The 26340-nt window shown below is 44.8% G+C and overlaps 1 protein-coding gene and 1 long non-coding RNA gene across 3 annotated transcripts in view; both read left to right on the top strand.

Moving 5' to 3' along the window:
• Nucleotides 1–1867: 1867 nt before the first annotated feature.
• LOC139050038 (uncharacterized) lies at nt 1868–13646 on the top strand. The gene is made up of 4 exons (XR_011508736.1): nt 1868–2017; nt 3925–4001; nt 5282–5366; nt 11765–13646. It is a non-coding gene; the product is annotated as an uncharacterized lncRNA (long non-coding RNA).
• A 6987-nt stretch (nt 13647–20633) lies between these two features.
• LOC135919773 (uncharacterized) overlaps nt 20634–26340 on the top strand; it is an 80015-nt gene continuing 74308 nt past the window's right edge. The window contains exons 1-2 of one of the 2 annotated variants that reach the window (XM_070526128.1): nt 20634–20692; nt 23306–23432. The gene's annotated coding sequence lies outside the window, so the exon portion shown is untranslated. The remainder of the gene's footprint in view (nt 20693–23305; nt 23433–26340) is intronic. The other variant, XM_070526127.1, reaches the window with a different exon arrangement.

The raw sequence follows: 26340 nt of genomic DNA, 5'->3' as shown, positions 1-26340 counted from the left end.
TCAACTTTCACATCTACGTGGAACACTACAGTTTACATTCGCAGTACCGCACCAGCGTCCACTCACCGGCCCGTCAGTGCCTGATAACGCCGCGAAGCGACGAGCGCTCAGCAAGAGTAGCGCATGCGCACAAAGTTCCCTGGATGCACAAGCTGCTTCTGCTAGGCACGATGCCACCCCTGTCGCAATTAGGTGAACCCTACTGCTTATCGGAGGTAGCAAGTGTGCGTGAACAAGGGCCCACCTTAGGATGTGGAAAAACAAACCAAAGCCCTTAAAGAAAAATGGTTCAAAGCCACGCTACCCAGACGAACTGTATATATCTTCACCGAAGGAGCGCGGCAAGTGCGAAGCATTTGCACTTTTTTTATTTCTGGGGAGTGGGAAAGCAGCATGGCAACTTATGGACAACAGAACAAAGTGAGCGCCCCCCGTCAGGTGATAAGAATTATGTGCTTCATTGGAACAGAGCGTGAGAGTCGGAAGAATTATCACATTTGGTAATCATACGCTAGTTAGGGCTAACTTATTTTGTACATCTCCTACACTTTCACGAGTCTTCACAGCAGCAACTATTCGTCCCCTGCAAGCTGTGCGCTTCCCTTTGACAAGAGCGTGAAATAACAGTAATGATAACGTCACAAGAACGATTTTTCTTTTTGGAAGTGAGGGTTAGTTCGTCTAAATGATTTGGTAGAAAGATGGAAAGGCTAATCGGGGTGTCTCAACGTTTTCTATGTCGACAGCGCGGTCAGTCCACTCAACGGAACGGTCACGGCGGCTGCCATGACAGAGGACGCACGCGTTAACATTTCTGCCTCTATCAAAACAGCGCGCACCGATGGGGCTGAGGGGGTCGCATTAGCCCTAGCAGTGGCGCATGCCGCTGCGGATCCTACCATTACAGAAATCTGCACTGATTCCCAAAGTGAATACCGTTACTTCCTTCCAGGCGTAGCACCTAAGACGGTCACACGCATTTTATAAAACATTCGTTCGCTTCCCCATCAGGTGACTGTCACGAGGGTATACTTGGGCATGAATGCGTCCCCGGGAACGAGCGCGTTAATGCGCATGTCCGAGGTCTTTCCCTCCGGACCCTGGACGACCACTCACCCAACCCAATGGAAAAACCAAGAGAGGGGATCTGCACCTACCACCAGATTACCACATATTACAGGGATCGTAGACGATATTTACCTCCCCCTCACCATTCCCTTACCGCCCATCAGAGTTCAAACTGGCGCCAGATCCAGACCAAAGCATTCATTTCTCTATATCTGGCGCATTTATTTTACCCGGCTCTCCATCATCCACAATGTACCACCTGCCGAGCATCACGGGCAGATCTTTTCCACTGCTTGTGGAGCTGCCCCAAGCCACTGGCGGTAGAGCCTATTCGCAACCCTTCCCTTTCCTCGTGGGAGGCTGCTCTTCACGCCACTTTCTCGAATGACCAGCTCAGGCTGGTGGACTGTGCTTGCCTAAAGATGTCGGCCACGGGGCCCCCGGACGTCTAGGGGCCCAACCACATTTAAATAGATCAAATAAAGTTTTATCCATCGATTCATACATCCATCAATCCTAACGTCACGGGAACGCTTTTTTTTTCTTTTTGGAAGTGAGGGTTAGTTCGTTTAAATGATTCCGCGGAAATATAGAAAGGGTTAGCGGGGTGCCTCTGCTAGCATTCAAAGATTTGCAGATCAGCGTTAAACTAGAGCCGCACCTATCGTCTCGTTTTTACAAGATATGCTCTGTCATTTTATTCTAAATCCCGAAGTGCCAAAAGCTTTGTTTGCTTTCGTTCTGGGTGCTCGGGGCGCATGCGCAGTGATTCAACATCACTCAGTGGCGAATACGTACCAGACCGTTAAAGCGTCGTAACATAAGGCATGGCTGAAGAAAGAAGCAACGATTACACACCTCCTGTGTTCTGCTTCACGGACGAAGCAACCCCGAGTGCAAGACGTGATGATACCCAGAACGTGTCATCTACTCTGCGTGCCTACACAACGTGAGTTCAACCACTTGTAAAATTTTCATTGAATACTGTCAATTGCAGACGCGACGCAGAATGAAGGCTTTAACCGCTAGGCATTTTTTTCGCATAAAACGCGTCTTTCTTGTCAGCTGACTTGAGCTTTATTATCGGCGACGTTATCAGAAAAAAAAAAACGCGTCGTTGAACGGGTGGTGAGAAAATATTGTCAAGTTCAGCGCAAAGTCACCTGTTTAGCGCTTTGGGTAAGACTTGTTAGAACGTGAAGCGAGTTTATTTAACAAGAATAATGTGTTTCGTTTGTCTGATTATTCCACTACACACACCCCACTGGGGGCAGCAAATCAACGTCCCTGTTGCAATACTGGATGTGACGGCCGTATTTCGATGAAAGCGCACTGCAAAAAGGCTCGCGTTTACCTGCATTTAGGTGCTCATCAAAGAAGCCGCAGGCGGTGGTGAAAACTTAAGCGCAGTACTCCTTGTGTGACATGCGTTTTATGAAGCCATGGCTCTTGAACAAGAAACCTTGGAATTAATCATTTTAAGCGAAATCCACAACTGCTTTGCCGAGCCGGTAAGTGATTTCCGTAATTTTCCAATAAAAAAAGAAACTGTGACCGAGGATATGTAGTTCCTGCATAAAGCTATGTTTTCACAAAACATAAGCCCAGTGGAGGAAAAGCCGCAGGTTGGCTTAAAACGATTGCTGGTTCATTTGCCTGTGTTTCCTAAGGACGACAAATACGTATAAAAGAGAAAACGTACTGTTTCGCAAGCTGAACCATTTCCTGCTCGGAGTAGTTTGGTCGATGAAATCACTTCAGTATTTTTTGAAGGGTTGTTTTACCACTACAATTTTTACCTGAGTGCCGTAAACAGTTTTTAAATGACGAAACTTGGGCGGCTTTATACAACAGCGATAAGGAAGTGGAAAGTCACGGTATTCTACGGTAGCCTTTACCATTTGCGGACAATAGCAGTAGGACATCGCTTTTCAGCTACGCTCCTGCTGAGCATTGTATCAGTCATCAGACATTTTTCATGCTGTTATGACAACAAATTTGATCCTTCAAGAAATTGTCGGATAGGCTGATGCGAGTAGCACAGTAGGAGGAAACATACCACCACTTGCTGAGAAATGTTTATGAAATCCATCCTCGTTGATTCTCAATTCATTCGAATTTGTCTTTTCGTTCTGAATTCTTCCAATTAATACATGGCTACGAAACAGAAATGTTTTGTATATAGGGTAAATCACTTAAGCCCACACTTTCAAATATTACACACAATACACTGTCCCTCAATCCCTCAATACTCACTCTGCCACTGTCCTCAATAGCCCCTCAATCCATGAGTGATGAAGCTAATTAGCATGAAAACTCCATATCTACAACGGTGATGCAGAAACACAACACGCAAGAGAGATGTACAAATGGCCATTTTTCTAATATGACCGCTGGCTTGCATGATAATTGCTGAAACCATCCAACCACTCATTTTTACGCTTCAACCTGTTTTATTATTGCAAAATAAATGTCCCATGGAGCTAAATATTTTATTCTGAAATTGTTAGTCTTCTGCCACTGTGATAAGCGGAGCACAAATCATATATAGCAAACTACATACGGAGGCAATATGGCCGTTGTAAGTGCTCCAAGGGTTAAGCTCACAATGTTCGTTAAGCCAAGGTAGGTGGCGTTTCAACTGTGTCGAATGAGTGTCTTGCACCAGACATCCCCCTTGTGCCGTTTGTCCTATGCCAGCCAGCATAGTTTGCGTTTAGTGAGAACGAAACATTGCAATTACCGTGTTAACAAAACAGTAGTTTCCTTTTTCTGAACATTCTGTTAACAAAACATAATTTCAACTTTGTTAGTCCCAGCTGTCAATATCTAACACGCATACCTTTATTATTGCAGCACTTCTGACGACGCCTGGCCTCACCAGTGGATCACGCAACACAGCCCAATAACGGATGGGACTTAAAACGTCGACAGTATGTAGGCGATGACCATTGGCCTTTAGCGCAAACAGGGTAGAGGAGAGGATGCATAGAAAGGCGGGGAGGTTAACCGGAGGTAGTTACGATTGGCTACCCTGCACACGGGTGAAGAGTAGGGGGATAAGAAGAGGGAAAGAGCGGAAGGGGAAGATAGCGAGAGAGTCAAAAAAGACAGTGGTGAGGGGTGGTGTGCCTAAAGTATATCGTGAAGGCCTGTAAACCGCAGGAACCGTATTAACGCGAGTAAGGCCTTCTGCGCGGATGTTATTTGAGAATATTGACCTAAAATCGTTAGTTCTCACTGTGGACGATTGTCCAACTGGTCCAGTACTGTGTCACCGGCCGCTATATCGCGGACAGACATAGATAACGTGTGCGAGCGTCTCATTGCTGCTGCTGCATGTGTCGTACGTGGGTGCGTTGGCCATTCAAATAAGGAAGACACATAAGTTCAGAAACGCAACGCCTACCCTCTGGTGGTACAGCATGGTCTTTTCACGTCGTGGTAATCTAGGCGATAAATGCATCCATACATCCGGAGACAACCAACGCAGACGACACATGGGGAAGTTATTGGAATCGCACAGGAGTAAAGAAGATGCCCGAGACATCAATCGCAGCCCAGCCACAACGTTTGTTAGCAAAAGCGGAATCAAACAAACATGGCAGACAGCCCCTACGTCTACCGTGGCAGCGGTGTACTTATTGCGTACAAGCAGGCAGTTCCCCAGCCTCGCCAAGACTGTTTCCAAAAAGCGCAGCTTAAAACTGTCCTTAGGAAAAAAATTTGTGACCATGTGAATACATGCAAAGGATACAAAAATATGCACTTCAAGTTTCTGAACGAATTCTCATATCAGCGAATTCCGAATGCACGCTCCTAGGTGGTCGCGTGATAAGCCGAGACTGTCCGTTCCATGCCGTGAGCACTCAAAATTGAAATCGGCGCGTGTGGGTTGGTCTACCGATTCATTTGCCAAGCAGAATCGCAGTGGGTCCGTCGCGCTCCAACCATGATACTTTTTCCCTTGAAACGATCACACTTAGTAGACAAAGAAAATATTTTGATACGAATGCAGGGTGTGGTGTGAAATTGGGGCGGCCTTTCAGACGTCTATACTTGAGGGTCGTAATGGTGCTCTTATGTTTTAGGCATACAGAAATGCCAAAGCTTCTTGTCTCGCACCATCTATCAAAACGATATATTCTTTTCATATGAATTACCCTTACACCACGGCCAATTAACACCTTCGGTGTGCTTTTGTATAGTACAGGTGTCACTGACAATGGTGGCACAAGGCCCAGCACAAGCCGCCCAGGCATGGTCCAAGCGTCACCCAATATAGAAGGTGGCACCACGTGAGTGCACATTTAGATAACGTTATTGCAAACGAATACAGAGAAGGATGGCTAGGCGTTGAACAATCACATCTGTACTCACACTTTTTTCCCGGGGAGGGCTAGCCCAGGTGCGAACAGTCACTGCATCAGCAATTTCGTGCGTTCGGTAAGTGGAGCTGAAGTTACGTACGTACGAGTTGCAAAAACGCGAGTAGACAAGAAAAAAGTAAAAAAAAAAGGTTACGCAGCATACTGCGCTCCTGTTATGCGTGAATGCACACTTTCAGGTTGGCTACCTTGCTTACTCAGTCCCCCTTGTGGAATATATGAACATAGTGAGGAGCAAGACGTTAATCTAAAAGAAAGCACGTAAAATAAAACACACGATGTCTAAGTTAACCGAGGCGGTGTAGCGTGGTTGCCCACGCCGCAAGAACAGTGGACGAAAATAATTCGAACTTCCATACTACGGCTTGCCTCATAGTCGGATCGTGATTTTGGTACCTAAAACGACAGCATTTAGTTCTTTATGAATTAGGTAGTTCCACCTCCATCAAATGTTTCAGAAGGCATTAAGTTATGCAGTTGCTGAGCCTCATATAAGGCAGAAAAATAACAGGGAATGTGTCAAAATGCCAAGTAATGTGTAGCGTAATCATACTATTTTTCTTCTGGTAAAAAGGCCTTCCGAATCAATAATAATCTCAAAGTGCATATGCTTTTAAATTTAGCCTCCCATGCAGAGAATGCTGGTGCTTTGGTATGCAATGGCTTCCGGCTCCCAATCTGCTGACTCCCCAGCTGCTGACACCATGATTTACTTGATCCATACCACATAGAAAATTGTACTTTTGCCGAGAGATTAAGCAAAGACAGCGATCCACATGTGTCGAAATTGGGGGCAGTTATGTCCACAGCAGCCGCGTAAGCGCTGATATAGGGTCGGCGTATCATTGGAGTGTTTCAATGAGACTTGACTGTCGGCCGACTGTCAGATTCTGCGGATGCAGGCATTGTTCACTGTCCTCTTTCGCAACTTGAGATGCGTCGTAATGGTCTTAGGCAATTATTTATGAATAATTAGTTAACCTATTTTTAAAGTATTGCCTAAACCCAAACCTTTTACTGGAGATGTCGTAAAGTACCACTGAGAAACATTCGAATAATTTATTTCCATCGGTAATAGCGGCTGTGGTTTTATTTATTTCTTTTACCGGACTGTCGCAAAAGCTTGCGAGATTTGATAAAACGTACCATGTGATTAAGCGTTTTCGCGCAATGACATTATTGCCCTCAAACATTCCGTGAAAGATCGATGGACGCTGGACGCAGACCATCTGACCGAATAGGTAGCATGCAAAAAATTACTGGGTCTCCTAAGATCTCTCGTAAGAGGTGCACATCGAAAGCCTACCCTTCCTCCTCTTATCAATCGCCTCTTTCTCCTTGCCCCTTCTCTTTTTCTTCTTTCTTTTAGTCATTACTGCTCGCATATAAGAATTTTAGTCATTTGTAATCAATTGCAGTCATTAAAAGCCGTCGTAAGACATGTTGGTCATATCATTGTCATTAGTAGTCATTACAAGTAGTTTCAATAATTATTACTCATTATTAGCCATTACGAAGCATTCCTAATCATTTCTAATTAATTGTAGTCGTTACAATTGTTGTTAGACATATTGGTAATTTCGTAGTCATTACTAGTCATTAAAAGTCATTTGAGTCCTTATCAGTCATTACTGCTCACTACTAAGCATTTTTAGTCATCTGTAATCAATTGTGATCATTACAAGCCGTTGTTAGACATGTTGGTCATATCCTACTCATCAGTAGTCATTACAATTCATTTTGGTCATTAGTAGTCATTGCTGGACATTACTAAGCATTTTTAGTCATTTCTAATTAACCGTAGTCGTTACAATTCGTCGTTAGACATATTGACCATTTCATAGTCAGTGGTAGTCATTACAAGTCATTAGTAGTAATTATTAATCATTATTAACCCTACCAATTTCTATTGTAACTTTATCGCTAACTGTCACTACCAATAATTTATCATTCTTTAATATGTGTTTAATCTGTCTTCCTATGGCGTGATGACGCTTCTGCATGCGTACACTCCAGCGGACAGGCATGCAGACACAAACTTACCAATGAGCCTAGAAAGGTTTTCGCCTTTAAAAAAAAAACGCTGACTGAGCTCCGAGAAAAGACATCCCGTCACGTGATCTTTCAATACACGCCGAAGCGTCTGCGGGCAGAAAGCTCACCGCGCGCGTTTCGCCATACACTGACATTTGCAGTTTTTTAAATTATGGGGTTTTACGTGCCAAAACCACTATCTGATTATGAGGCACGCCGTAGTGGAGGACTCCGGCAATTTCGGCCACCTGGGATTCCTTAACGTGCGCTAAATCTAAGTACACGGGCATTTGCAGTTTTCCCAATGAGCATGTAAGAAGCAAAATTCGACATGACTGAGCTTACTCAATGCGTGATTATTGTGTCGGCCGCAAAGGCAAACTTAACGCGAAGGAGCTGCCTTTGCGACATGAATGTTCACAGGTTACGTAATAATACCACAGCGGTCTATTCAGGCCCGCAACACGATCGTTTGGCAATTTATTAAGGCGTAAGCCTCATTCTATGCGTAAGTATACATGCGTACCATGCGATGCTTGCCTGCACCAGGTAGTTGCTCCTATATAAATTTCATCGACTGACTGATTCAATGCTTTAACGTTAGTCTCAATGCAACGCCCAAGGTACGACAGAGAAATAAATGTCCTTTATAAACAGCTCTTTGATACGTGATACAAAATAGTGGAGGACTGCGCATTCATTTCGAAATTTCTTCAGGTGCCATTATTCTTAATGAACAAATATTTCTGCATTCCGACCCCTAACGTAGTTCCCAGCTGCTAGCTTTCTCGCAGTGTTCTTCTGGCGGAAACAATTTTAGCGGCGGGTTCACCCTGACGCAATCCCGAGAACTGTTTACGCTGAAAAAGCAATTAAGCTTCACTTACAACTTCGTCGGAGGCATTATGTTCCTTGGCGAGACCGGAATGCGCCATAGTGACATTCTTTCTTCCTTGGCACCCCTGAAGTAAGTCAAACCAACTCCGGCATCGGCTTCTTCCGTGTGCTTGCAACGCACCACTGCGTCACGCGACTTTCGCTGACCTTTTACCGGCGCCGCTACGCTCGTTCCCAGTTTAATTGTTCGCGTAGATAAGGGAGCGACGTGGAAACCAGCCACCTCGTTGGGCATGATGCAGCATCCCAATATCGTTACTTTTCTATTTCCTTTTTGATACGCCGTATCTGGCGCTGAGCTTTGAAAGTTCTGGTCGGGAATTCAATGATGTAGCTTTCAGTCCAAACTGTCAGTCACTTGGTGCGAGTGGAAACATGCGAGACCTAAATAGAACCGGAGGCGGACGAGGTTGGCTCAGACGCCGAGTGATGCCATTTATCACGAGGTGGTTCACGTCAAGCAAATGGTGAATAGATTTACTGTTGTTGGCACCAAACATAATCCAACCACGTCCACGCAAATAGTATGCGTAAATGACATGGCGCTCTAGGCGATATCATTCGATAAGCGCAGTGTGCCGCTGGAGGACCTTCTTACGAAACTGAGTAACTTGTGAACACTCGTGCGTAGTGTGGACTTCCCGCTGCTCTGAGCAGGATGGCATAGCCTGCCCACATTCGACTGGTCCCTGCCGTGTTCCAACTCGGTTGGCAGCGATGCAGAGGCCTCTGGAGGTTGCCGAGCTCTCTCGAGTCTGCTCCAGCCAAACGTTCGGCTGCTCGAAGAGGAATCGGAAGAGACACGCGGTCAGAATTCTGTCGTATCTCGGCCACACTCCGAGCTTGAAGGTGGGAGCGCCTCGCAGCACTCGGAGCTGGAGCGCAGCGCTGTCAGTAAACACGGCGATTGTAGTCGAAGCGCGTAACCTCACGGCGAGAAATCTCTTGAAGGTTCGACAGTGAACAGTTCAATGTGTCACAAGTACATCAACGCCTTTTTTGCGAAGCATTGAAAAGGCGGTTAGTGCAAATATCATGTTGCGTGGTCAAAGCTACAAGTGAGGCTGAGGTGGAGACCTATTTCGGATGTTGTTTTACTGTGTTTATCAATTTGACTTTCAATCAATTCGATTTATTATAATACAAACTAATCAATTTTAGAATTTCGTTAGACACCTATATCATCTAGCAGTCTGATTTCAGATGGTATTAAGTGAAAGAGAACAAACGGCATGCCACATTTTCATTACCCTAATCGGTTTTGGTAAATAGAACACCAAACGTTTTTACTTTAACTAGGTCAGCCTAGGTAAAGCAACGAAAAAAAATGAAAGTGTCAAAATAAAGAGATAGGATAGAATTCGCGGAGCTGTCAAAACTGATCAACACAGCGGAAATAAGGGATATTCAAAACTACAACGTGGGAAATACTGAAGAAGGCATAAAATATGGACGCCGCCTAAAATCGGTGACAAAGAAACTTGGAATAACACAAACCAAGATGTATGCACTGAAAGATTAGCAGCGTAATATCATTAGCAATCTGAAAGGTATAGTAAAAGCAGCAGAAGTCTATGCTCACATGTACAGTACCTAGAGGAGGCATATTCGATATGTAGGGCTTGAGATAAGACGTATGATGTCGGACGGGGTTGTCAGTCCACGTAAACATGTCAGCAATAAAGCGAACAGTTCGCCTTTGCGCTATTTCTATTTCCTAAAGCGAGAACATCAAGTGGCTAGTTGCAATGGTTTATACCCGAAATAAAAGCCGTCCTAGTGAGAGCAAAACATCGTCATCAAAAATGGCTCAAAACCCCATAAGCATGCAAGGATGTAATGGCTCAATATGAATCAAGGAAAGAAAGAAACATCCATTGAACCGACGACCGAACGAACGAGCGACGGGAAAAAAGAGAGCCAATGAAAACAAGAACGAAATGACTTTTGGGTATTGCATTATGTTCCCTCATGCGACGCTAGGAGGTCAACCTACAGTGACAAATGTTGACTTCACACCGCAGCTCACTATGTCTGACCCGTCAGATCGTACAAGTTTAGGCATTAACACTTGTGCAGCAGGACTTCGTCTTCAGGTGTTATTAGAGCGTAACATTCTGCCGAACTTGTTTACTCTTCTTAATATACAATCCGTCCTGAAACATTCACCGACCATTACAATAGCCCTTACTGCGAAATTTGAGAGCAACCGTGTATGTTTTTCATGTCTCGATATATTGAGGAACATAAATTGGAAGAGACAAGTAGCACAGGTAAATGGGGACGGCTCTTTCAAATGACTGATCGAAGGATCCAGTGTAATAGCTGGTGCTGCTTGGGCTCCATAAAATACAAAACAATTCGCGTCGTGCCTAAAATCCGATTGGAAAACAGTCGCAAACCAAGACAACCGAAGCAAGCAATTCAAACTAGCCAAAGCGAGAGCCGATACGATCTGATCTCGGCACGAAATGAGCGCTCTGGCTCAGACCAGATGCTAGTACGAGACGAGCGGTCGGGCATGGCCACATGAAACCAATTTTCCGCGCTCTAGTCACTGAAGGGGCAGCTGTCATTGGTCTCCGCTCTCAACCGTTCAAGGCTCGCATCTTCAGCCGCTCCGCGTTTATTCTTTTATCCTTCGCTGTTCTGCTCGTTCGCTCGGTTACGTCGCCGACGCTTGCCGCAGGAGCGGCACATTAAGAGCTGCGCCATGAAACGGAGACGTATTTTAGCCGACGCAAAACAGTCTTTTTCAACGCCAAGCGTCTCGCTTCCGAGGGCACGTTTCTGGACTTTTGGCTGAATACTCGATGTGAGCGTGTAGTAGATGGAGTTGCATTTTTAATACTTACACCAGCTAGCTTTTGCACTTACCATCACTGACAGATATTTCTACTCTCCTGCACCAGTTTCATGCAGGACATGCACGATGTATTAAATTATGCACGGCTTCTGTTATGCTTGCATCACGAACGAGGAAAGTTCCTAATTTCCAGTTCAGCATCACAGGCCACCAAAAGCACCCGTGTTTAATTTCGGGCAATCCAAAGCCCAAATCGAGCGCTAAATATCAATGCAGCCACTTAACGCTAAAATTTAGCTAATTGCCTTATCCTTAATAGGCGATTTAGACTGTCAACCTCTCAATTGGATAAAAATGTGTTTTTGTCGTCCAATAAAAAGGGTCGGCCATTTTGAGCCATTCTGCAGGGACGGCATGGCCACAGTTAGTACATGACCGGGGTTGTTGGAGAACTCTGGGAGAGGCCTTTGCCCTGCAGTGGGCGTAACCAGGCTGATGATGATAATGATGATGATGATGCTGCTGCTGCTGCTGATGATGATTTTGAGCTGCTTTGTCCGCATACTTGCAGGAATGCTACTGGAACCAGAGGAAGGGAACCGCCAGAGAACTGCGTTGTCCCAGCACGTGATCAATAGTCGGTCAAGAAATCGAACCACAAATGAGAAACATGTGGTAAATTGTTTAGCAGGGCTAATAGTCTAACTGCACATTACCGCATGCATACCGGCGAGAAACCCTACAAATGCGAAATATGCGAGAAATCATTCGCGTACAATTCTGATTTCCGTTCTTATCAACGGATTCACACAGGCGTAAAGCCCCCATATCTGCCAAATATGTGCTAAACCATTCAAAGCAAAGCGGAACCTAAAATTCATCTCATAACACACAGTAATGACAGACCTTTGGTTTGCAACGTATCTAATGTCTCCTTTAAGCGTAACTCACATCTCAGAAGTCACCGCCAAAGAATTCACGAGGTTAAAATGCCGTAGGAGTGCAAGCAGTGTGGATTTCGGTTCGCAAAGAAAGAATACCTCGACGCACATCTCTGCCAGAATAGTAGGTGCCAATTGTGTGGAGATACGTTTAGAGATGCATCTGAACTTATTGCCCATCTCGTGATGAATACAGCATTGAAGTCGTAAAATTGTGACGCAAGTGGCGAAAGTGGCACAGTGGCGCAAGTGAGGTTAATGGCCCAGCGTTTTCGCATATGAACGTGACCATGAATCCACGCCCGAAAATAACGCTGACTATAAACCACAGGGGTGAGAACTAACCGAACGCATCGTGTGGAGAGACGGCCTTCTTCAAGCGCTTAAAACTGCTAAATGAAATGGGAGAGTTAAAGTATTGCACCTATTTTTTTGAAATTGCGAGACAAAACGTCTCCAGCAGAGTATGGGATGCTTGAATGTGAAGTATGCTGCAGGCCCTGGCTAGCAATCACTGTTTGCAGAACTACGTTATTTGCGAAAGTGCCTTTCGCAAAGTCATTTCTAAACAAAGCATAATGGGCTGCAATTTTATGTTTCATGCTACCAGAAGGTTGAAACATTCGCACAAGATCCTTGACACCTCGTTTTGTTTCGTGCAAGTGTTAGACAGTGTACTGTTAAACAAGCTTTACCTCACTGTGCTTTTATTCATTCTGCCGTTCAAATAAAAGGCAGCTCCTCTCATTAGGAACCGTTTAAAAAGGAAACACTGTTCTTTTCGACTAAAACACTAATCTCTGATAATGATTGAGGTCCTTAGGCCTTTCTGCTTTTCAGAGACTGTTGTTACGACAATATAAAGACATAGAAATGGGGAAATTTATTTCCCTTACAAACTGTTAAATACACGTAATTTTTGGGTTCTCTCTCTGGGTTTTCTCTCTGGGTTCTCTCTATTCAGGTGGAACTTCTGGCAGTTTCAAAGTGCAGTTTCGTAACTTGGAAGTCATCTCTTTTGACGTGCGCTGCACTCTAGTTACAGCTGTGGAATTTTTTAGCCTGATTTGACAAACCTTTCCCTGCGAACAATGACAGGACGTTTCAGATGTAGTTTTAAGTTATAATATTGATCCGCGTACTGCTACATATTTTTTCTGTGAAAGCATTTCACCGAATGACAAATGTTAAGTTACAGCTCAGGGCATGATGCACCAGCGTGTATCAGAAGTTCTGCAATATTCTCGTCGATTCTATTTTGTTCATATCTTGTAGTCGAGCCTTTTGTAACCGAATTGCATGTGCAACGAGATATCACTTATGCATTATGGAAGACACGAGAGTAACAAGGATCACGCTGTAATCCTCTACGAATATTGGGAAAATAGCAGACGCTGCTTAACCGCAAATTACTTTTTCGATGATCGACTCATGCGCCCGGCACTATCTTCCTGCCCAAACGTAACTTATTTTGTTGGTTCCGGTTCGTCCAATAAAGTGTATTTCATGACACGTGGTTCTTCTGACTGCGCTGTTCAATGTCACTACAACGCGACATCTCGTAGATTTGCTTCATGGAGACCGAGTAAAGCCTACCAGCAATGAAAATAACGTGAACGTTGTAATGACGAGCGAGCTAGCCGCAGGCTACGACTACCACGAGAGCACGCACCTCTGCACGAGACGACTAGAAAGATCTTGGCCCAGACAACTGCCACAATGAGAGTGCCCATGTCACCCGCAGCGACGTATGCTGCAAAAGCAAAGGAAGCCACCGATCAATCGCGGATCACTGTTTGCAGATCTGAAAAGTTGGCCGCAATCCTACTATGAACCGCTACGTTTACCAATTGAAACTGTGACAAGCTGTGGTTTCGCAGCTTACAGATTTTTTACACTATTTCCCCGATTACAATATTCCCACAAACACACACGAGCGTCATGCTTAAGGAGTGGGCTGAAATTTAGCGAGAACACCGTGGTATCCTGGGCAGAAGTCAGCTATTAACTATGCCACATCCATCCGCACATGTCAAGGATGAAAGCGTTTTTCCTCATTTGCGGTTTCGAAGCAAGTTCCTTGCGCCGGATCAATACGCAAACCGGCCAAGACCAATAAGAAACTCCTAACGGGAGCCACGGGCATCGAAAAGACGTTACAACTGATGTGTTGTCGGAGCAAACGCGAATTGCTCCGACACCACATAACGTGCGTGCCTCGACAATGCTACAGACCTACCTGCCCATGGTGCGACGGTCACCCCACCGCCTTCCATGTTACGTGGGGGTGCACGGGGGATGAACCCATACACTTACGAACACTTCAAACGAAGGAGCAGTGGGAGGCCTCTCTGTCCAGCTCGGGCCTGACAACCCAGCGCAGCCTGGTACAGCAGGCAAGGGCAGCAGCACAGGCCACAGGGGCTCTGAAATGAGTTCTCCATCGGCCACCCAAATCTTCGACAACTACTTCTTTCCCTTCGAAATAAATGTTTCTACTACTACTACTCGACGGAGCATTTCGAGTGAAGGGAACACCTACCGCCGAGCTGACAGGCGAGGTGTTTCGTGAAGGGAGAGGGGGCCGCCGCGACACCACATCATCTTCCTTCTCGGTTGCCTAGCTGCGTTCTCGACACGTTCCATGTCCGCCAGCGTCCTCACTGCGCCTGTTTATTTGCTATGAAGAAATTATTACATAAAAAGCAGAAAATAAATTTGCAAGAAAAACATTCGAAGTAGTGTTTCACACCTGCAATTCCATGCTTAGAAATGGAGTGTCTTGCACACTGAACTAAACCAGTAGCTCCAAGATAACAGGCCTGTGCACTATGCATTATGATGCTAGGCTTCTTGGACAGAAATTTTCATTGCCAAGCACAGCGTGAAAAAAGCTGTGACGTCAACCTCAATGCAGTTTACTCGGGTGTGTCCCCATTAGATTATATGGTAGTAAGACAAGGTAGTATGACGTCACGCATCAAAGTTCACCATGTTTTGGCTATCTAGCAGGTGTTGCCCATCGGTGTCAGCGCACTCCCTTCCCCGTGACGAGTTCATAACTCCAAGGTTCACTGAGCTACGTTGAAATGAACATTAATGCTTTCGCATTCACAAATCGCAAGCAGCGCTTAGGTATTATCGGATATTTAAAAATCGCCATATTTAACTTGACGTTATGTTAGTGAGCTTAGCACAGACGACGCAGAGGCATAATTTAGGGCTTTTATTATTCATGCAGCAAAAACTTTGTGCTTGTCTAAGCTTCGTCTTTAGATCGAAACGCGATAGCATTCAAAGGTTCCTGACTTATTCTCACGCTTCGCGGCAACTGCAACTTATGCAACTGTAATGTTTACCGGAAAACGCTGGCGGTGAATGTTATGCACGAAGAGGTGCCTTCTGGTAGAAACGCTGCCTCTTGCGTGAGCCGATTCCGGAAGTTGCGCACAGCCACGCAAAAAAGAATGTGGTTCTTGTTATATTTTGGCACGTTTACTATTTCAGTCTCAGAATATTCAACATGGCAGACATGCGCTTTCGTTGTTCACGACATTTGTTTGGGGGCTAACATTCTAAAAACTCCGAAGAATAACCTTGATAAGAATGTAAGACAAGGTATGAGCAACTTTAGTGACAGAACGGCTTGGCACTATGAGCCACATATACAGTAAGTCATACAGCAAGGTGTGGTATGTACATGTACTTCAGTATGTAAAGAGTGAAAGGTGGTTAACCGAGGGGCCCGCTTTTTATTTATCGCAAGTAGGCAACAAACGACGATACCAACGACCACATAGGGGAAATTACTTTTTCATACTAACTGAAGTTTAAAAAATAATTATTTCTTGGAATTGAAATTGGATAAAAAAGCAACTTGCCGCAGGTGGCAATCGACATCACGTCTTCGCATTACGCGTGCGATGCTCTATACAATACGAAAATTTTCGCTCATGGGGACGCCGGCGCAGGACGCCGACGCCAACAGCGCATTTTCTGCCGTGCGGGAGGCCCTTAACAATGTCGTGCTAAAATTTCTCTTTCCACAAAACAAATACAATACACGCAAAAGACTGGTCACCTGGGCGAGTGAACATGGCGAAAAGACGCAAAAGAAACGAAACAATGCACGCTGCATACTTCGTCGGTACCCAAGCAAGTAAAATATTATCGAATGAGAAAGAAATGTCAGACAGTAGCCGACACAATGGCATGCTGAAGGGCAAGCTGGCGAAAGTTTCAAATACGAAGGTTTATGGCAATAGATATATCTGTTGATTCGCGGGCAGGTCATCGTAATGGGAACTTTGGGTGCGGTACGTTTTTTCTTGACAACCACTAATTTTCCCACCTAAGATTGCGTAAACGATGTTGAACACGCTTAGCAATCATCAACTTTGCGGCAGCCAAGAAGAAGCGCCGTTATCATTCATTTTCCAAGTAAGATATTGCATAAATAAAAGTTTTCGCTAGACAGTGTCACGCAGCGGCAAAAGTGTTGCGAAAGTTGAGTTAAAAAGTTACTGACGAGCTTTACGTAATTAAGTGAACAATGTCCCGATATGCTTGCACTGAACCTCAATGTTTATTGACAGATTTACTTAGAAAGCATTGAATGTACTAAACACGGAAATAAATGCCCTTTCGTTTAGCATTTGGAGCACATATTCCTCTACGAATGCTACATACTGTCACGTATATCCTTTCCTAAAGGCAGTAGCAAGATATAAATTAGTTGGGACAAAGCGAGAAAGGGCACGTAGGACAATAGAAGTGAGCAAATGCACAACGCTTCACTCTTGTTATCCTACGTGCCTTTTTGCTCTTCGCCAGAAGTTATGCAGCACCAACTAGCTCACCTGTCTGTTTTCTTGAGGAAATCAATTACCGGACTACACTTGTATCACCTAATGAGCCTCTGTGGACTTTCTGTGTGACATGCATTGCGGATGTAGACTGCTAGCCTTCTGAGAGACTGTTTTTCTTCTTACGCTGCAATCACCCTGTTGGCGAGGCTTTTCACTCTTGCTTACGCAATAAAAACAGATATAATTTACTTCATCAAGTTAACGTTGTCTGAGTCCCTAGCGTGTTAAAATCGCCTCGTGATGCTGTGTATAATGTATGTTCAACTGGCACAGATACAGAAAACACAGATAGCAGACTGAGGCGCGATGAATAACACGCTCAAAAGCCATAGGCGTCTTAACTTTCCTCGATTTGTTCTCAATATTCACTCGTGTTTGCAGCGGCGGGAACATTTGTAGCGCAGCAATTTTCATGAAGCAATAGAAGCACCAGTAAATGGCAACTGTCCCCCTTGTTATTCAAACGCTGGCGAAAACAGGAGCGCGAATCCGCTCACAGCTAGAGCACAGGGAAAATTGACTCGACTGCTGACCCGACTTGTTTCTGCTCGTGAACCTTGTTTGTTGTGGCTCCATATTTGCAAATGTTATAAAGGTTTCGAACATGGTTTGTTTTCATCCATATACAACTACAGCTTGTAAAACACAATTTTTTTAGGTGCAGAGTGGGCAGCAGCGTATATTTTTTAACGACAGCACTAGTCTTAGTGCGGGGTGCGAAACGCAATTGATGACTGCGGAGCAATCACACAAAACTGTCGCAAATGTGTCCGGTCTGATTGAGATACGACTATGCATGGCGCATGAGCGTTCGCTACCGAAGAACCATGACATGTGCAAAGCAGTTGCAGTTCTGTATTGCTAAAGGTTAGCGAAGACAATACTGGAATTTGTGGGCAACACAACAAAGCAAGCACCACTCGTCAGGTGATAAGAACTACCTGTTTTATGTCAAATGAGCTAGAGAATGCCGCAGCAGTCAGCAGAATCGTAGCCTCTGGCAATAAAAAAATTACGGGGTTTTACGTGCCAGGATCACTTTCTCATTGTGAGGCACGCCGCAGTGGAGGACTCCGGAAATCTAGACCACCTGGGCTTCCTTAACGTGTACTGAAATCTAGGTACACGGGTGTTTTCGCATTTCGCACCAATTCGGCCGCCATGGCTCGGATTCGATTCCGCGACATTGTGCTCAGCAGCCCAACACTATAGGTGTTGGAATCATACGCTAGTTAAGGCTAACTTAGTTTTCGTGGAAGCGCTACGAGTAGCGCTTCCACGAGCGAAAATTTCTTCCCAGCAAGATGTGCTCTTCACTTTGAGGGAAACACCAAAGAAAAGTAGCGTTATCATCCAATAAATGCATTGTTTTCGTATTAGGTGAGGTTTATTATGGGTAAATCATTTGGCGGAAAGCGAGAATAGGTAATCGGGGCCCCTCTGTTGGAGTTCAAAAATTTGCGCATTAGTGTCAAGCTAGTGGCGGACTCAAACGTCTAGTTTTTGTCCAGATATGCGGTATCATTTTAATCGAAACACCGAAGTGACAAATGTTTGATTAGTTTCCGTTCTTCTTATGGCATTGAGTACGCATGCGCGGTGATTCAACAACGTGCAGCCGACAATACACGCCAGTTACAGGACATCGAAAGAGCAGCCATGGCTGAAGACAGCAGCAGCGAATGCACGCCTCTTGACTTAAGCATGAAGGACAAAAGAACACCAAGTACAAGCCGTGACGGTACCCAGGAGGCTTCATCTACTTTGGGCGCATACACAACGTGAGCTTTACCACTTGTAAATCTTTTTCGTTGAATACTGTTACCCTTAGACACGACCAACATATTAGCCTTTAACATCTGTACATTTGTTCCCACCTGCAACGGGTCTTTTCTGCAGCCGCCTTGAGCTTTAAAATTGGTTGCTTTCTTAGATCAAGACGCGTCGACGCAAGGGTGATGAGAAAATATTGCCATGTTCAGCGCAAAGTCAGCGGTTTAGTGCTCAGGATAAGATTTTTCAGAACATGAAGCGAACGTATACGCGCAGACAAAAATATTTTCCATTGATGTATACTTCTTGCAATGCACACATGCGATGGAGTGCTATAGGTTGAAGTCCCGGGAAAAATTCCGGATGGCACCACCGTATCTAGATGAAAGCTCACTGCAAAAATGCTCTTGTTTACTTGCACTTAGGGGCTCCTTACAGAGCCCCGATGGTGAAAACTTTTGCGCAGTCCGCCTAAATTTGGTATGCGTTTTATCAGGTCGTGGCTCTTGCACGAAAACCTCGGAATTAGTTCTAACCGCGGTGAACAATTGGTATGCCGAACCAAAAGTGTTTTCTGGACAACTCGTCAAAGTGCGCAGTAATACTGTCATTTGCCAATTAACAAAAGAATGGGACAAAGTTGGTACTGACCGCTTAAAGCATTACTTTACTAAAAAGTAAGCCCCGTGCATGAATAGCTGCTACTTGTTTTAAAACGATTGTTCTTCCCGTTGCATGTGTTCCTTAAAGGCAATAAATGCGCATTAGAGGAAAGCATACTTTTGCCGCTTGGAGTTGTGTGGCCAAAGAAGGTATGTGTTTCTGTTTTTATTGTTTTTTGACAACCTAAATTTAGATTACTTAGTTCAGATTTTTTTTATATATAGCAAACTGGAGTGAGTTAGTACCACAGCGATAAAGAAGTGGGAAGTCATGGTATTCTACGGTACCCTTTACCATTTGTGAACGAAAGCAGTTGCACGTCGCATTTCAGCTATATTCTTGCTAACAATTGCATCAGTCTTAGGATATTTTTCAAGCGTTCTTGAAGATTCTTTCCTTCGAAGAATTCTTATATAGGCTCAAGCGAGTGACATAGAAGCAAACTATGCATCGCTTGGAAACACACATTAAGAAACTGCATCCTAATTCATCATTATTTCATTCGAACTCGTCATTTTGTTCGTAAGTATTCAAATTAATACTTGGCTAAGAGGCAGAACCCTGCTTGTATTCCTCAGAGCTAGTCAATTAAGCCTGTAATTTTAAATATTACCTGAAATTTGATATATTCCTCATAGCTGCCTGATCCATGAGTCATGATTGTAATTGGCATGACAACGCCACATTCACCACGGCGTTGCCGAAATGCATCAGGGAGCCACAAATACTAATTATTCTAACATTAGCGCTGGTTTGCATCGTAATATCAGACACCATCTTCACAGTGTCATTGTAATACTTCAACCTGTTTCATTGACGCAGAAACCCTTTCAGAGATGTTATTCATAAATTATTCTTAGGATTCTGACACTGCAGCAAATGCCGAAAAAATTTTGCATAGCAAACTACATATGACACGTTGTAAGTACTTCAACAGGTAAACTGACAGTATTTGTGCAAGCCAAGGCGCCGTTTCGTCTAAGTTGAATGAGTGCTCTCCACCACGTATTGCCCCGAGTGTGCCGTTCATATTAGGCCAGCCAGCATAGTAGGTATTTATTGAGAACGAACCGTTGCGAGTAGTGCATTTACAAAGCAGGACTTTGCTTTTTCTGAACCTTGGTTGTATAAAAGATAATTTCACCTTTATTTGTCACAGCTTGTAACTGTCTGTCCACTGCTTCATTATTTGTAGGATTTCTGATGACACCTTGCAGCGCATGCCGACGACCGACGAGACTTGCAACGTCGACGGTATGTAGGCGATTGTCACTCGCCTTTACCACAAATATGACAGATGGCTCCTACGGTTACCGTGGATGCGGTACACCTATAGTGAACAAAGATGCACTTTACCAGCGCCACCAAGGTGGTTTCCGCATCAGCCAGCTGATAACTGTCCTTACTAAGAAATTTTTGTTTTATCTTATATACGCAAATTCATGCGTCGCCTATGCAGTAGAAGTTTTTGAAAGAATTTGTTCTTGAATAGGTGGGCTGGTAAAGCACGCTCCTAGATAAGGGCAGAAGCCGAGAATATTCATTCCATAGAGTGATTATTTCACTCGTAAATTGAATCATCGCTTGACCATTGGTCCACAATTTTATTTACTAAACAGAATCTCAGTGCGTTTGACCTGCTGGCAACTTGTTAATGTCTCCCTTATACCTATCAAGCTGGATGACAAACCAAGTGCTTTGAGGCGAATGCCGAGTGTGATGTGCAATTAGTCCGGCATTTCAGATGTCTATGCTGTGGGACGTTACGGTGCTCTACCGTTTTAGGCAGAGTTTCAGAAATGTTCACCAATAGCATGTTACGAGCAGAAGACATATCCCGCTGCTGCCGAATGCAGAAGTTACACCACAGAATTCGGGGCACCCGAAAACAGCCTATACTCGATCTCTTCATTCTTTATGCCAAGAAAGTCAACCCACAGCCGCAGCATAAAAAAACCTCAAAAATTATTGAAATTATACCACAAGGACAAAAAAATTATTGGTGAGTTTGCGCTCTGTTGCCATAAATTTTTACCAAATGTGCCAACTAGGCGCTTCTGAAACTGAAACATTATTGGTATTGAATTAGCAACAATCACAGTAGCCACCGATTTACAATGAGGGCGCCATTACTTCAAAATTGAAACGCTTTGTTAACTAGAAAACTTACGTCATGCTGAAACACCGGCTTTCTGCTGAATTCAATTTTTTGTAAGGTGATTAGCCTTCCTTGGATGCGTCAAGCATTATTCGTTCTGCCCGTATCTGTGCAACCTCTTTCGCAGGCCCGGCGAACGTCGCGACTTTAGCGGCAGGACTAAGTTGAGAATGCCACACAATAAAAAATGCGTTCCTTAAATTACGTCTATGATATCGCAGTGTATTTCGATCGAAGTCAAAGATAAAACTCGTATCTTTAGTTCCGGTGGTTGGGAATCCGCGTATAATGTTTGCTGTGGCCTACCAAGGCATAAAACCCAAGGCATGTGGGTGTAGCAGTGCAGTTCACGTTCTTAGCCTACTTCTCCCCGGCCTTCATATTTTAAATAAAGGTGTATTTGACAATGCGGCATGTCCCTACAGTTCTTATGCTATTTGCACTGGCGTCGATGGTCATCTTGGGGAGGTTTCTACCATAACCACTGCCTTTCAGGACGTCTCGCGTTTTCCTTTTCCTTTAATTTCACGCAATTTCTGCGTACTTAAGGAAAACGTGCCCCTGCGTACAATCCTTGCAGCGCTATCCACACAGTCAAGACTTTTAACGTACTTTACGCTTTCCGTTGCACCCTTGAGTGGCATTTCCACGTGAAATTGTACTTCCGCATTTCTTTCTAGGTTAATGTACTGTCTACAACACGACTCTTACATATGCGCATTGAGCAAATCTTTCTGAAAGTTGTCCTATAGTGTATTGATAGCCTACGCGGCAACACTGGCGAGGACAGCCGTTTCCACGCTCTTAAATAGATTCTAAACATGCATTGCTTACAGCCGTTGCATAAGAAATTCAGCTACAGGAGTAAATAAATGGGTATCGGAAAATCAGTATCTGAAAGGCGAGTAAGTCTTTGGATGGCGCACCTATCTTTAATAATAATAAGATTATATGGGGTTTTACGTGCCAAAACCACTTTCTGATTATGAGGCACGCCGTAGTGGGGGACTCCGGAAATTTTGACCACCTGGAGTTCTTTAACGTGCACCTAAATCTAGGAACACGGGTGTTTTCGCATTTCGCCCCCATCGAAATGTGGCCGCCGTGGCCAGGATTCGATCCCGCGACCTCGTGCTCAGCAGCCTAACACCATAGCCACTAAGCAACCACGGCGGGTCGCACCTATCTTTAATAAAAGGACAATCAACTAAAGGCATACGTTGAAAAGCTAAAATACTCCCGGTAGAAATGTGTCCTCTCAGTATGTCGTTCCCTTCGTCGGGCTACGCTGCTGCTCGTAATAGTTTAACAATAAGCAAGAACTTCTTGAGGCATCTAATGTGCTTATTACTCGATAATACGGAATATAATACGGCAAGGGTACTACGCCCAAGAGAACGACGTCTTTTTTCAATTTGAGCACTCTCGTATTTTTCCCATTGTTTGAGATAAAACGTGATAAGCTTCAGAAGAATTCAACACTGCACAATCTTGATCGTGTTTAGCTTCCCCATCGCCACGAAGCTCTGGCATGCCTTCAAGACATATTTGCAGAAAGAAAAACCCCAGCGTATGGAAGCACAGCAGTAAAGTTGTCCTACCACTAAAAGCTTCTTGCGAAGCGCCTTAGGCACGAAATATTCATTTCCCATGAATGGCCCCTGCACTACGGCGAATGAACACCTTTAATATACTTTTATGCCATACAGATGCCACTGACAATGGCAGCACAAGTTGCCTGCCCCTGGGGCCCACCAGGAACATCGATAACGTGAGGCCCAGCAGAAGCCGCGCCGGCATGGAGGAAGCATCAGCCAGTTTTGAAGACGGCGCCACGTAAGTTCACATTTAGAAACGTTCCATTACAAGGGAAGTCAGAGACGACAGGGATGGATACCAGTGTAACAATCATGCCCATACTCGGTAATTTGTCCTTTGGGGGGGGGGGGGGGGGGCTCGCTCTGATGGCTGAAACAGGCACTGCGTTGGCACTTTTGAGCGTTCGGCCGGCGCGGCAGGCTTTGACAAACTTCGTGGTTCAACAGCGCGACCAGAGATCACACGGCTCTCTGTACGCCCCATGCCACAACCACGAAGCTATACAAGGTCGCCCGATATTCCATGCTGTTAACACGCCGCACTTGGCGGTAAACTTGCTGGTTTGTAGCCTGCTTACTCACTCCCTGTTACGGAATATGTAAAGATTGTGAAGGAAAGATGCTCATCGCAGCCGAGGCTCACGAAATGAAACAGGGTTTTTATATTCCTGTAAAATTCCTGCAAGAATTACGCTGGAACTGACGCAGTTGCGCGAGGGATAAATGTTGCGATAACTTAAATGACAAATAACAGCTGCTGTTCAGACAATATTGTGTCGACGTAAGAAAGAACCTTTCGCTCAGGATCTAGGACCTTAGTACATTGGAAAAGAGGCATGAATGTGCTTGGCAACATACCATATGGGTATTGAAGCTGGTGGCATTTAAAGGAATGTGATATCATAACTGAAGCAGTGTCATTTTAGATTCTTCAAATACTTGAGAAAAGGTTGAGAAACTCAAATAAAAAAATTACATCTTTAAAACTCAGCAATGATAAGACCGCCACGGTTAAATCAACTACATCTAATAGCACATTAAAAGCGCTCAAAATTCACGTATTACACACCGCTATGAAATTGTCTGTGTTATGGGTAGATCATTCGCCAGTATTCGGACACATTATATCCATTTCAAGAAAGTTGCAAAAAAATATAAAGGAAGTTGCTGCTTGGGATGCTCCACGATATGTAACTAGTTTAACTGCGAGATATATTTTTTTTCGCGTAGTCAACTTTGTAAACTCTACCCCGCAGGTGCGTATGCGCCAGCAGGCGTTTGGTGTGTTGCGACACCACGTACTCGAGCACATGGGGGTTGGACCCTCCCGCGTCTAACCTTGAGTGGCTTTGCCGGGTCCGGAAAAAGGGGATCCTGGGGCTTGAGCCGATGTCGGGTGTTTGGACCTTTACGGCCCCTTGGCGGAGGCAACATATCTCTTCAGCCTCGGCTTCACATAGACGGCACCCCCGGACTTACCCACACGGGGGAAATCGGTAGTTTTGGTTTCCTGTCCCCCTCTCCATTCTGCATCTTTCTCTCTTCCTTGTAATCTTTCCTGTCTTCTCCTCTCTTCTATTTACTTCCGACTTTCCTGGCAGAGAGGGTTAACCTTGTGTGGGTGTCCAATCTTGGGTACTCCATATTGGGTTATGGTAGCACCGTACAGCTGGCGAGGGCTTGTCTTACTCGTAAGACTTGCTCCGGCCCCATGTTGGGCTCGGTGATGGACGGGTGGCAGTGTTGCTGAACACAACCACTTTCCTGCTGCCGAACTCAACCACTTTCCTTTGATTGCGCTCTAAAAAGAGCGCGCAACGATGCAATGTTTCATTTCCTTCTGAAGAACAATAAAGAACACTTCCCTTAGTAACAAGCAATCCACAGTGCAGGCAACAAGTGCGTGTGTAAATTCTCCCCCTTCTTGGTGGCGAAATGCCTCGCAAACACTATAGGACCTGGCTACAAAGCCACAAAGATGTCAAATGGAGACATCCTCCTTGAATTGAAGGAGAAAATGTAACATTATAAAATTAATAATTTGGAATGCATTGGCGATGTAGCCGTCACTGTGTCGGCACAGCGAACCATGAACACGAGCCGTGGAGTATTCTCTGAGGACGACTTCTTGGACCGTAGTAACGAAGAACTGCTTGGACGTTTCCAGGAGCAAAATGTGATCAAGGTAGAAAGAATCCTAATGCGCAGGAAGAATGAACAACTTCCAACAAAGGACAGTGTACTAACCTTTAGTACTTGGATATTACATTGGATGCAGGCTATATCAAAGTACGTGTTAGGCCGTACATCCGAAATCCTCAACTGTGCTTTAAGTGCCAGAGGTATGGGCACGGATCTCAGACATGCCAAGGAAGGCAGACTTGCGCGAAATGCAGCTCGAACGATCATCCGTCAGGCACTCGCGACTTATCTCCACATTGCGAGAACTGTGATGGAAGCCATCCAGGCTACTCCAGGACATGCCCTAAATAGAAAAAAAAAGAGATCATTCCGCTATGAGTCAAAGAAAATATAACATTTCGTGAAGCAAGGAAATGTCTTTCATACTTAGATCAAACGAGCTATTCCGAGGTGGTGCGACGGGGGGAGCGTCACGAACGCATCGGGAGTCTACCCCGGTCCCTGATAGTGGTCTGGTAATCACTCCGCCTGCCCTCCTTGGTGGCAGCAGCAAGTGCTGCTCCATCATCATCGAAGGTGGGCCTGCAGACTTCAATTCCGCAGGTTCCAAAGCTTAACCAAACTCCACGGCCTGGGACGCAAGTCTCAGTGCCTAGTTCACGATCCTCCAGTGCCTCCGAGCAGGTTGTGGAGCTCGATCGAAAAGCCCTGGCGTCAACGATGGCGAAAGATCAGCGCTTTCACCAGCGCGCTAGAAGATATAAAATACCTGTAACTGCTCAAAGAAAGGGGCCGCTAACTTAAACGGTTACCGTCTTAGTATACATACTATCCATCTATAACACGTGCTCTTGAACACACACAACAAAAATCTTCCCCGACATGACTACACGAATAATTAATTGGAATGCCAGGTGCCTATTTAAGAATCTAGATGATGTCAAAGGTCTAGTAGAGTAATATCAGCCATGACTGTTCTTTGTTCAAGAAACAAATTTAAAGTC

This window comes from Dermacentor albipictus, chromosome 9, assembly GCF_038994185.2.
Source record: "Dermacentor albipictus isolate Rhodes 1998 colony chromosome 9, USDA_Dalb.pri_finalv2, whole genome shotgun sequence".
Taxonomy (NCBI): domain Eukaryota; kingdom Metazoa; phylum Arthropoda; class Arachnida; order Ixodida; family Ixodidae; genus Dermacentor; species Dermacentor albipictus.
The sequence above is the reverse complement of the archived record's forward strand: the minus strand, read 5'-3'. Positions and strand labels throughout refer to the sequence as shown.